Source organism: Sturnus vulgaris, chromosome 7 (assembly GCF_052056855.1).
Source record: "Sturnus vulgaris isolate bStuVul1 chromosome 7, bStuVul1.hap1, whole genome shotgun sequence".
Lineage (NCBI taxonomy): Eukaryota > Metazoa > Chordata > Aves > Passeriformes > Sturnidae > Sturnus > Sturnus vulgaris.
This window is the reverse complement of record NC_142249.1, coordinates 5,372,612-5,384,994: the sequence shown is the minus strand read 5'-3', so window position 1 is coordinate 5,384,994 and position 12,383 is coordinate 5,372,612.

Genomic DNA, 12,383 nt, shown 5'->3' with positions numbered 1-12,383 from the left:
ACAGCTTAATTAGGACGCAGCACTTCCCTCGTTTGCCGTGAGCAAGAAAAGACGGTTTGACAGGATTTTAAGACAAGTGCTAAACACACCACACAGCCAGAGGGATATAAATTGCAATATATATCCAACTACCAAGGCTGTTCTCTTGCTCAGTAAAACACTCCCTCTCTGTCTAGGGATATTAAAGTAAAACCATTTCTCACCTTCATCTGAGCAAGTATTGATGGCACTCTTGTTTTTACAGGAATGTAAACAGGGAGCAAGATGGCAAAACCGAAGGGGAAAACTGCCTGGTGGGAATAAAATCCCTGCTGTCCACCCAGGGGTACAGGGAATTATCCACCCTGGTAACTCACTTGAAACAAAGATTAGATTAAACTCTATGAACAGAGCCAGAAATGCATTTTGAATCCAATTTAGGACGGATTTTGTGCAGGAAAGGTGATGACTACAGATGCAGTGTTCGAGCTTGGATATTGGGAATGCATGATCTTCTCTGGAAGCCAGAAATTGATTTCCAGCTCCTCGTCCAGCAGAGGTTCCGACAAAAGCAATCAGTTTATTGGCAGGAGCCCGACATCAGTCGGGCAGGTCCTTATGTAAGAGTGTTTGAGAGCCCTTGCGCCCCATTGCATCCGAACAGGGAGCGGTCAATGGCTACTAATTAACATCACAACGAGCCCCTGTACCGGGGCCTCCCGCCGCCCCAGATCCCAACACGTTCCTCTCCAAAAGGATAAAAAGGTTGCGTTAAATCAGGAAGATGTGGCCTGCCATGCAATGAAAATGTGAAAAATGCAAGTGTTCAGCAGTGCCAATACCCCCTAAAAAGGGCTGGCTTAGCAAGAAAACCACCTCAAGGAAAATGTCCTGGGTGCAGGAATAAATTCAAAGTATTCTGTTGGCAAAGTATTGCCTGGGAACAGAGCCTCTTCAGGAAAACTCTCCTCCCCTCAGCTCACTGGTGTGTATAACAGCAAAGATAGAATTCTTTTTTTCCCCAGCAGTTTGTTGGATTTTGTAGCAATTCAGACCCAGCACTCCTCTGCCTTAAGGAGGACAATTAAACCTGCCAAACTCATGCAAAAGAAAAAAAATTAAACACACACCCCCCACACACACCCAGAACCACTCAGGCAGACACGGTCACATGGAAGTCTTCGAAAAATACGTGCATGTGGCACTTGGGGACATGGTTTAGTGGTGGAACTGGCAGTGTTAGGCTAATGGTTGGAGTCAGTCGTAAAAGACTTTTCCACCCTTTATGATTCCAGGTTGTAGGGCCAGATGATGTTGTATGTCTGCCTAAGTCCACCAGCCCCTGCAGTGACCACATAAGTGTGGGGTGGAAATCAAGAGCAGGGATATAAAGGGAAAGTTACGTGTTTCCTATTAGCTGGAGGCTCAAATGGACCTTGATTCCAGTTGAATTGGGAACCTGGTGGCAAAATGAGAGAGGGAAGTATCATAAGCTAAGCCTCTCCTGGGAAAGCAGGTGGAGATGGATCCCAGGCTCCATTTCTGATTTTCATTCTTGCCACATGAGGAAAAGAATGGATTTCTGGGGTATCTTTAAGAAAAATGCACTTCTAGATGCAGGGCCACTCTTTTAAAAATAACAGTCACATGAGCTGTTATCTTTGCAGTTCTTGGTAATCATTTGTAAGCCAACTGTGAATTGATATATGGGATATGTGGCCTGGCCCTTCTCCAGCCATTCATTTCACAGTGTTTGAACTGATAACTGGAAGTAAATCCATAATCAGAGTTCAACAAAATTGATGAGTGAAGATAATATCCAGTTGCTTCTAAAGACAGCAAACACCACCTCAGTGAAGCCATCTAACACTCCCACATCCTCATTTTCCTCCTGCTGAAGGGGTCTCTGTTTGTCAAATCAAGGGGCAAAACCCCAATAATTTCTCCAGTACCCAATTTTCCAAACAGCTGCCTTAAGGGAAGATGTGCCTACACAAGGTGCTGAAATGATGTTAGGGAAGGTGGGTGGATTTACAGTGGCATCAGCCCCACTCCATCAACAGTGATGGGTGTTTTGGCACAGGGTCATCCCAAACACTTGGCCAAGCTAGAGGAGCTCCCAAAAGCCAGATGGAGTCAAACCAGGAGCATCCACCAGCAGCTCCAGCCCATTTCAAACCCACAGGGAGAGAGGTCACGGGACTGTCATTCACAGGAGTATAACAAAAATAGGAGCTCCAACAAGCACATTGCTGACCCCAGGAATTTTCTGGGTGCCTCTGCCTCTCCACCATCCTCCTGCAATCATCTCCAAGTCATGAGATCTCACTAGGATGGAATTCCTTCTCCTTTCAGTTTCTTGGCAGCTTTACAAAGACACCTTATCACCACCATCAGGCTGGAGAAGGACAAGCAGGACAGGGAAGGAGCTTACAGTGCCACTGTTATTTCTGTATGTGACTCACGAGGGATTGCCATGGGTTCCATCCATTAATACAGCAATTAAATTATGTTATGGCATGACCACATCTCATTTGGAATGACCCCAACAACCTCAGTTAGAGAAAATAACCACTCAGCTTTCATTATTGTGGATAACGATGCTCTGACATCTGTAGCAATTAGGAAACTACCACTGAGGACATGGAAACAAAGTTCGTGGAGTATCATTTATGGGGTGGAAGCTGTAAGGACATTTTTCCTAACCAATGTGAACACTGGGGAGCCCTCTCAGCCCCTATAGGCCCCATACCCATCACAAACCTCACAGATCCCACAGCCCTCACAGTTCCTCAAAAACCCCATAGGTCCCAGAGCACTGACAGCCCCTCAAAGCCCCCCAAACCCTACACAGAACTCAGAGCCCACAAAACCCATATACCCCAAACAGACCTCACATCTCTAACACACCCCATAACCCTTAACAAACCCCAAAGCTGTCACACCCCTTATGTAACTGATAGCCCTTACAGACCCTATAGCCTACACAGACCCTACAGCCCTTAGAACTCCCATAGCTCTCACAACCTCATAGGCACCACACCCAAATGATGGGAAAAGGGAGCTCAATTTTAACCCTAAAAAGGTGAAGGACAACAGGGCAACAGGGATTTCTCTCAATTTAAACATTAAAATTATGAAAATGCAGGGGGAGTGTGTGTTGCACTCAATTCAAACCCATCACATGGCATAAAAAAGATTTTCCCCTTACACTTAAACTGGGAAATGGGGATTCTTGGTCAATTAATTGATACCCCTAAAAACACAGAAAAGGCAGGATTTCCTTCAATTGATAACCTCTAAATCACAGGTGAAGGGGTCTTCCCCCCAGTTTAAACACAAACAATGATGGAAAAGGAGGTTTTTCCCTTCAGTTTAAACCCCTTTCCCCCTGAACTCTCTGACTGTCCTGTGGTCACTGGGATGCACTGGGGAGAAACTGGGAGCACTGGGATGCACTGGGGAGGGATGGGGAAGATGGAATAGAAAGGATAAAGGAAAAAGATCTTCCCAGGGCCTCCAAATGTTGCCTCACTTCAGCCACACCTGAAGCTGCCCCAGCCCTCAGCACAAGGAGTGATGGTTTTAAACTGAAGGATAGAGATCAGTATAGATATAAACACTGGGAAAAGTTTTTTACAATAAGGGTGGTGATGCCCTGGCACAGGTTGCCCAGAGAAGCTGTGGCTGCCCCATCCCTGGAAATGTCCAAGGCCAGGTTGGATGGAGCTTGGAGCAACCTGGGATAGTGGAAGGTGTCCCTGCTTGTAACAGGGAATGAAATGAGCTTTGAAGACCCTTCCAATGCAGTATATTATATAAAAAACCCATCGTCTCCCGTTGAAGAGATCTGTAGGGGTGGGGGGAAAGAACTGACTTTAAAATCTCTGTTTGAGATCTCCCACCTGGCGCTGGGTGTGCTCCCACTGATCTCTTCCCCATCCAGGGACTGTCTCCGGCTTGGTTTTTTGTTCGGTTGGGGTTTTTCCTTTGCGGCTCCGAGTTGTCTCCTTTATTTATTTTTTTTTTTCGGCGGGAAAATAAATACACGAACAAGTAGAAGCCGTCTCCCAAGGAGAAGCCCGATGGCGCGGCCGAGATGAGGGGAGCAGCCATGGGTGTCCCCTCAGGCTCCAGCCCTCCTCCTCCTCCTCCTCCCGGGAATTCCTGTGGGCACAGGGAGCCTGCAGGGTCCGCCACGGCTCCTTCCAGGCTTCCTTCCCTTCCAGCCGCCCTGCTTTGCTGCATTCCCAAGGCCTGGAGCGACCCCAAGCTTCCCTGGAAGGTTTTGCACGCCAGCTCGGCTCTGTGCGAAATTTCGTCCTCACCGTGCTGGGCTGCCGGCCCTTTCTTTTTCCCTTTTATCCTCATCTTTCTCGCCCTTATTTCTTTCATTTTCCCGTCCTTTTTAATTTTCCTTTTCTCCTCACGTTTTCCGCCATTACTCCCCCCCCTCTTTTCCCGCCCTTTTTCACCCCATGTTTCCTGCCCTTTTTCACCTCACATTTCCAGCCCTTTCCCCCTCATTTTTCCTGCCATTTTATCTACCTTTTCCTGCCCTTTCCCCATCGTACTCCTCGCCCTTTTTTATCTCCCTTCCCTACTCTTTTTCCTCTCATCTTTCCCCTCAGTTTGAATCCCGCAGCTGCCCTGCCCTTGCCACCCTCGGGTCTGCAATGGCTCTGAGGGGCTCACCCCCATCTCAATCACTCCTAGTCCCACCTGTCAATCAATCTGATAGCCCAATCCCACCTGTCAATCACTATTCCCACCTGTCAATCACTATTCCCATCTGTCAGTCACTCCTGTAGGTGACCCTGCTGTCCCCATGCCTGTCTTAGCCCTCACAGGCCCCATAGCCCTCACAGGCCTCAAAGGCCCTATAATATTCACCATGGATCTCACAGACCTGAGAGGTCTAAAAGACCTCACAGACCCCATAACCTTCCCAATTCCCGCAGTCCTCAGAGCCCCCAAAACCCCTATACCCCTTACAGCTCTAGATTTCACAGCCTCTATAAGGGCTACAGGCCCTATAGGCCCTATAACATTCACCATGGATCTCACTGCCCCAGGGTCCTCACAGCCCTGGGAGCTCTAAAAGATCTCACACACCCCATAACCTTCCCAATTCCTGCAGTCCTCAGAGCCCCCAAAACCTCTATACCCCCTTTACAGCTCTAGCTTTCACAGCCTTTATAGGGGTTATAGGCCTGTTATAAATGAGAGACAAAAGTCTCGATATTCAGCAAAATTTAGATTGCTTTATTTGATATAGAAAGAGCAAGCAGCGTGCTGGGGGTCACCGCCCACTCCACTCTCCACCAAACCTTGGTTTGCAGCCTCTTCTTATACTGTGGTTTCTCGTTGTAATCAATAATTCTTGGATTTTTGTTGTCATAAGCAGTGGTGGTTGAATAAACATCCTTGTAGATAACCACCAGAGAAGTTCTGGAAGTCTGGTCCTTGAGATAAGCAGCATTAATCAGACAAAGGCAGGAGGGGTTATTGGGAAGTCTGATTTTGCAAGCTGATAGCCAATACAACTTATTTGGAAAACATAACATAAAATAACATAATATACCATAACAAGATGATTTTAAACAGAATGATTTTATATAATTTCCTTTATCTAGTGTCCATGCTTCACTTCAGAGCTTAGTATTCTGGTTTATACAAACCCCAATGCTTTTGTGATTAACACGAATCTTTTATCAATTATCACAGGCCCTATAACATTCACAGCCCCCATCGACCTCAGAGCACTTGTAGCCCCACACAGCTCCTCTGTGGAAGGCTTGGAATCAATGTTTTCTCCTCCCTTCTGTTCCTTCTGTTGATAGAGAAGGGAAATCACAACTGCTGTCCCATGACTGCTGGAGCCCAGCCAGGGCTGGCCTCTAACAGAGGAAAAAACCCAAATCTCCTCCTCTCTCTCTCGCTCTCTGGTATTTCTCATCCTAGCTGAATACCAAATTGGCTTTTCTATGAGGAGTTTCAAGTAATTTGTGTAAAAATGATCTGAAACAAACAACATCCTGTTGTTAAATCCCAAGGAAGATTTGATCCCCTTTTGCCATATATCAGCTCCTAGGCTCCACCAAAGCACAGCTGGGGGAAACCATTGCCTTCAGGGCATTCCTTGGTGCAGAGCCTCGTATCTCTATAGCCACATAATGCACCCCAACCCCCTCAAAACATCACAAGAGGTCAGCAGGCCTTTGGAGATGCTGGACACAATGATGGTCCCTGAAGATCCCTGAGCTTGTTGCCTTCCATGAGGGATTTATCCAGGATGATGCCATAGGAAAAGCCACTCCTGTACCAGGTATCCTGTTCCTGCACTCCCACATCATTTAAATGCCCTGTCAGAGTTCACCTTCTGGTGTGTGCACCCAAATGGGGGAGGGAATGGCAATATGGAAAAGCTGAGGGATTGCCTAGAGCCTCAGGGCTGCAGCCTTTGCAGGATACAGCCTTTTCCATGATACATTAAAGCGGATAAAGCTTCCCTAAGACTCAAAAAAAGGATCATATTCACCCAATAAATTGCATAAAGTATTTTCTGGATAGTGATAACCTCACCAGTGGCCAGGCTGGATGCAGGTCCTTCTAATTAAAGGACAATAAGTCTGATGGATTGATGAATCAGAGCTGCCATGCCAGATGACAAAACCCCAAAATTCCAAAGAATTAGATTGTTCTGAAGGTAGACGGGGAGCCTAATGTAGATTAATTATGAAAGAAATGCTGGTGTTTGTGGATGGTGTTTGTTGGCATCTTGCCATCCCTTTTCTTGGTGCTTGGAGGACCAGAGACCTCTGAGTATTAGATAAAACTGGAAAAAAACACACCGATTAAAGTAAGACAATCCAAGAGCATTGGAAGAGCAGAAGAAGAGCAGCGCATGAGCACACTTCCTCTGTTTCCATGCATCCCGTGGAGATAAATCTGGGCTTTGAGCTGGAGCATCAGTTATCCTGGATACAGGGCCTTGTCCTGGCACGTGGCTGGGCAGCAGCATTTTGCCAAAGGGACGGGATGGTGGAGCTTCCATATATTTGGAGGGGGTTGGACTAGACAGACTGCAGCTAGACTCGCTCACAAGAGGATAAAACACTCCCTGTGGAAGTGGATCCAAAAACTCCACAGTGTCTGAGCTTTGCTGAGCAGGCTCAAATGAAAAGGACATCCTTGGGGGTGACAGTGCAGAGTACCTGGTCACGGTTTGGGAGCAAGGGATTGGGACAGCCCATCACCCACTGAGAACTGATCCTCTCCGCACACCTCCTCCCTAGGAATTGTGATGTGCCAGCCCAGAGGAAAGGGGACAGCATTCCTGGCCGTGTTCCTTATGTTCCTCAGGGAGCCAGAAATCTCCATCAGGCCTTGCTGGCATGCAGGCTCACTCTGCCTGAGCTTTACTCCCATAGATGCTCAGTCCCATAAAGATCATCCCTGTTCCATCTTGCTTGTGGGTGACAGGTGACGTGCTGCCACACTGGGAATTTTTGGGGACAAGCACATTGCTGTTCCACCTTGGGGAAATGATGCGATTTTCACGTGTCCCCGCTGCAGAATGAATGAATGAGCCATTTGACAGAGGATACTTTGTAAGGCTGGCAGGGCTGCTGGCTCCAGGTTTTATATGGAGCACTGAAGGCAATTTTTCCACTCCTCCTGCCACGAGTGGTTGGAAAGGGTGATAAACAGCAACTGTAACCATGCAAAGCCATCCCCACCTCTTCCTGTCCCAGCACAGGTTGATCTTTCACATCCAGGGACATCCCCAGCCCAGGAGCTGCAGCAGGATCCTGGCACTGTGAGAGCTGCAGGTGCTGGTTGTCCAAAGGGACGCTTAAATATGGGGAAAAATTCATTAGAGGTGTTTGCCATTAATTTGGAGATGGTTCCCAATAACAATCTCCTGCGTCTCTCTTTCCTCTCCAAAACTGAACTACAGGACAAAAAAGCTCATCTTCTCCTTTGGCTCTGTAAAACCATGCTGGCTTCCTTAGCAAAAGAAAACCCCAAACAAACAACAAATCCACTTGCCAAACAAATTAGCAAAACATTACTTTCCTCAGGAAAGTAATTTTCTAATGCTTTTTTAGAAAATCCCTTTCACCCAAATTTTAAGCAGGAGCTTACATCTGGTTACTTGTGGCGCTATACCAGATTCATTTAGTTTATTTTTCACGTTTGAAAATTAGTTCAATACCAAATTAAGGTCTCTCACTTTCTTACTAGTTTGTATTTGACTGCGTGGATATAACCTGGCGGTGCCGAGGAACTGATGTTTGCTTTAAGATAAATTCTCCAACAGAGCTCTCATGCAGCAAAATCCACTGCTCTGAAAATTGCCTAGACCAACTTCTAAATGGATTTGGGCAAAAACCCGTGGCTTTTTAGCTTCCAAAGTTTCCCCTCCTTGTTAGAGACTCGGCATCTCCAGATGTATCAAACATCTCAAGGCAAACATCTCAAGCACAAGTTGTTCCATATGTTCGGTATAAATTTTGGATAAGCCCCTCAAGAATAAATACATACCGACCACATACGTGCTGTTTCCTGGGATTTTTGGGACATTAACTCCAAACAAAGCAGCCACGACATGGAGATGATGTTTGTATAAGCTCCCCCATCAATTGACGGGAAGTTTATAAGGAAGAGAGCATGATGATGAAACCTGGATCCCTGTGCCCACCCAGGGGATTCAGGGAGACCTTAGAGCACCTTCCAGCATCTAAAGAGGCACCAAGAGAGCTGGAGAAGGACTTACAGGAGAGCCATGGAATCACAGGGTGAGGGGTAACAGCTTTCCACTGCTAGAGGGAAGGGTTAGATGGGATATTGGGAAGAAATTCTTCCCTGTGAGGCTCTGGCACAGGTTGCCTTGAGCAGCTGTGGCTGCCTGCTCTCTGGAAGTGTTCCAGGCCAGGTTGGATGGGGCTTGGAGCAAGCTGAGATAGTGGAAGGTGTCCCTGCCTATGGCAGGGAGTGGGACGGATTGAGCTTTAAGATCCCTTCCAACCCAAACCCTTTAGTGATTCTATGGAAAGAGATGCAGAGAGGATTCAACCCTCCTCAAATCCCTCTGCTCACCTTGAGCAGAATGTAGGGATTTTATCTCCCCTTAATTCACAGCTTAAGTCCGGAGAGTGGCCCAATTTTCACAGCTGAATTAAGCTGTTCCTTTTAGCCCCAAAAATTAAAAAGCAGTAGCATTTTGGACAGACCCTTTGTCAGGAAATCACAGCCAGGGCTGGCTCAGGATCTGGTGCCCCAGGGGAGAAGCAGAAACCCTGGCAAGGTTGGGGTGTGGGCCACAATCCCCACAGGTCATTTCAGACTCCAACATTGCTGGTCCCCAGCTTGCATCTCACCCTACTCACAGGCAAGAAAAGCCATGGGATATTCTATCATGTAAAAAAGCAGGTAGGCAAGATAAAAAATGTATTTTCTTATTTCTTTAGTAGGGAACACTAACAAGAGCATCCCCCTGGCACCTGGGATGTGTGGCACACCAACACAGAGCTCTACATTTCCGAGGCTCTCCTCTCCCTTTTGCCATAACACACAATTTTTTCTTTTCAGCACTGGGGCACAATGACCACAGGTTTCCAAGGAACTGCCAACAGCAAACCCCCAGGTCTATTTTTCCCCTCTGCATCTTCCCAAATAACACAACACTCATTCATAGGTATGAATAATTCCTTACAATTCCTCTTTGAGTACAAATAATTCCCTATAATTCCTTTTCAGCTCGTCTGCCGTTACATCATCCTGTCCGTGTGGGCAGTGAGTATTTCTGGCCTCTCAGTTTTTCTGACTCCAGCTCTTTTCAAGCCACCTCACCTCCCTCCCTGTAATTAGCAACAAGCTTTTCCATCACAAAAGTTGGAAGTTTCATTGAACTGTTGAAATCCAGTCCAGTTTTGAAAAGTCTTTTGTGCAGCACAAGTTGCCACAGGACATCAAGGCCAAGATTTGGAAAGATTTTTTCATCCCCTTGTGTGAGGCATCACCTGGAAGGCTCTAAAACAAGAAAGCAGGAGTAACCCAAAGCAAAGGCTGGCAAGGTCTGTGTTGACCAAAACATGCCATACTCCCTGAGTTATCTTTTATTCTGAAAAAGAGCTGAGTTATCTTTCCTAGAAGACAAGCATCACAGTTCTCATTAGAGTTTACTGACCTACAGGCTGTGCATTGTGTTAGAGTGGAAAATATCCACATTATTTACATACTTGAGCATAGTTTGTTCCCTGTAGTCACAGAAGCTGAAAATCCCTTCTGGCAGAAGGGCTTTTTGCAGGATGTGTTGGTTAGAGCTCCAAGTTTCACCTTTTGAATTATGATCTCTTTTGCAGGCCATGGATTAAGTGTGTGTACATATACTCAGATAATGCACACAGCCTGGTGTGGGCTTGCTTTTGCTGCTGAGATTTTTTTATGAGAAGGGGAAAAAAATCATAGAATCATAAAATCACAGAATGGTTTGAGTTGGGAGGGATTTTAAAGTTCATCTTGTTCCAACTATCTGCTGTGGACAGGGACACTTTCCACTAGACCAGGTTGCTCCAAGGCCCATCTAACCCAGCCTTGAACACTTTGAGGGATGGAAGGTGGGAGATTTTGCAGAGATGTTTTAAATTCTTGGCCGGTGCTGCAGGATGGGAAGGGCAGAGCCAAGTGTCTCTTATCTTTTCTTAATTCCCACTCTGACCTGCCCATCTAGAGATGCTCTTGCCCCTTTCCTTGACTGTTCCAAAGTCATTTGATGAGACAAAAATGCATCAAGAAATATTTGCACAAAGGCAGACAGACAAACAGAAAGCGTGGGAGAAAAGTAGAACCAAGAAAACTTCAGGAAAATATTTCCTGGACCACTTCCTAACCAGGGTGCTGGGGAGGCATTGGGATAAAAGCAATAGCAAATTCTTTGGAACTAAGGAAAGTGTCTATTGCAAGCGAAATTAAAATGCAATTTGCAGCCCTGCCCTCTGTCCCTGCTCTTTGCTTTGATTTCCATGCAGGAAAAGGAGTTTGTTCTTTAAAATAGGGCTGTGAGGGGTGGGACCCTGCACCCCTGATCTGCTGTGCAGATGCTCAGCTGATGATGGGAAAGTAATGGAGCAACCCTTGGTTTTGGTGGTACTCCCTAATTTCAGAGCAAGAAGCATCTCTGTCTTGCAGGAGCAGCTTTTATTTGAGGGGGGAAAAGATGACTTTGGATTGGGCAGATGCCCGAGGAGTCCCTGGAGAAAAAGCCAGCAGATGGTGCTCAAGGATGGAGCCAAGGCAGGGATGCTCCTGGGTGTCACCATGTGTCTGTCAGGCACTCACAGCCACCCTGTGCTTTGCCTGAATCACACGAGTGAAATCCACAAAAGTTTCCTAAGTCAGGGTAGAAATTGCCCAGTTGAGGCACATCAGAAAAGAACTTCAAAATCTAACCACTCCCTGCCAGTTTCACTGGAGTTTTTTAAAGCTGGGACCCATATTCTGTTGGTGGGAGAACGTCAAAGTCACCTTTGCATCTTGGAAATGATGTAGCACACAGGACTTTTAATTTTTTTGTGGGTAGAAAGAGAATTCCTCAAAACCATCTTCCTGACTCATAGCATTAATCACGTCTAGTTATTAATGCACCAGGGAGGAAATATTGCTAAACTTAGTCCCAGCTGCCTCTAGAAATTACCAGCATGATGTGATCCAGTCTTTTACTAATTATCAGAGGGTTTGTTTGGTGTCTAGGGGTGGAAAATATTCTGTCCCTGCAGATGTCACCCTCTCCCCAGGGGCGTCACCACTCCCAGAATGCCACAGCAGCCAGAGCCCAGGTTCCCATGATGGATGGGGATCACTTTGCTGGGAGTCACCAACACAAACAGAGAGGGAACTGCTAAAGGAAGGGTTGTAAAGAGTTGTGAGTGAAAGGGGGGGGAAAAATAACCCCCTCCCAAAATGCCCTGAGCTTCCTGTCTGGCTGCTCCCCCACTATGTGTCAGTGATAAAGCCCCTTTTTGGAAAGGAAAATCTTCCAGCTTGGTTCTTACAGCCACAGAGGCGTCAGATGGGAATTGAAAAGCTCTTGCAGCCTCATTTAATTATTGGAGCACTTGGTAAAAGTCACTTCAATATTAAAACCATGTTAAGACAAATTAAAAAAAAAAAAAAAAAGAAGAAGAAATGCTAACAGCACAAAAAGAAATCAATCTGACTCCCACGTTAAACATGTTCTCAGTTGAGCTGTGATAGGCACATAACACGGGTCACACACATTTTACCAGTGTTGTTACATTATTTATCTGGAATTCTCTGACTTGGCTGTTTTTCACTACTGTTCTGGAGGTGCGTGCGTGGAGCTTTCCTGTGGTTTGTTCTTTTGGGTTGTTTTTGTT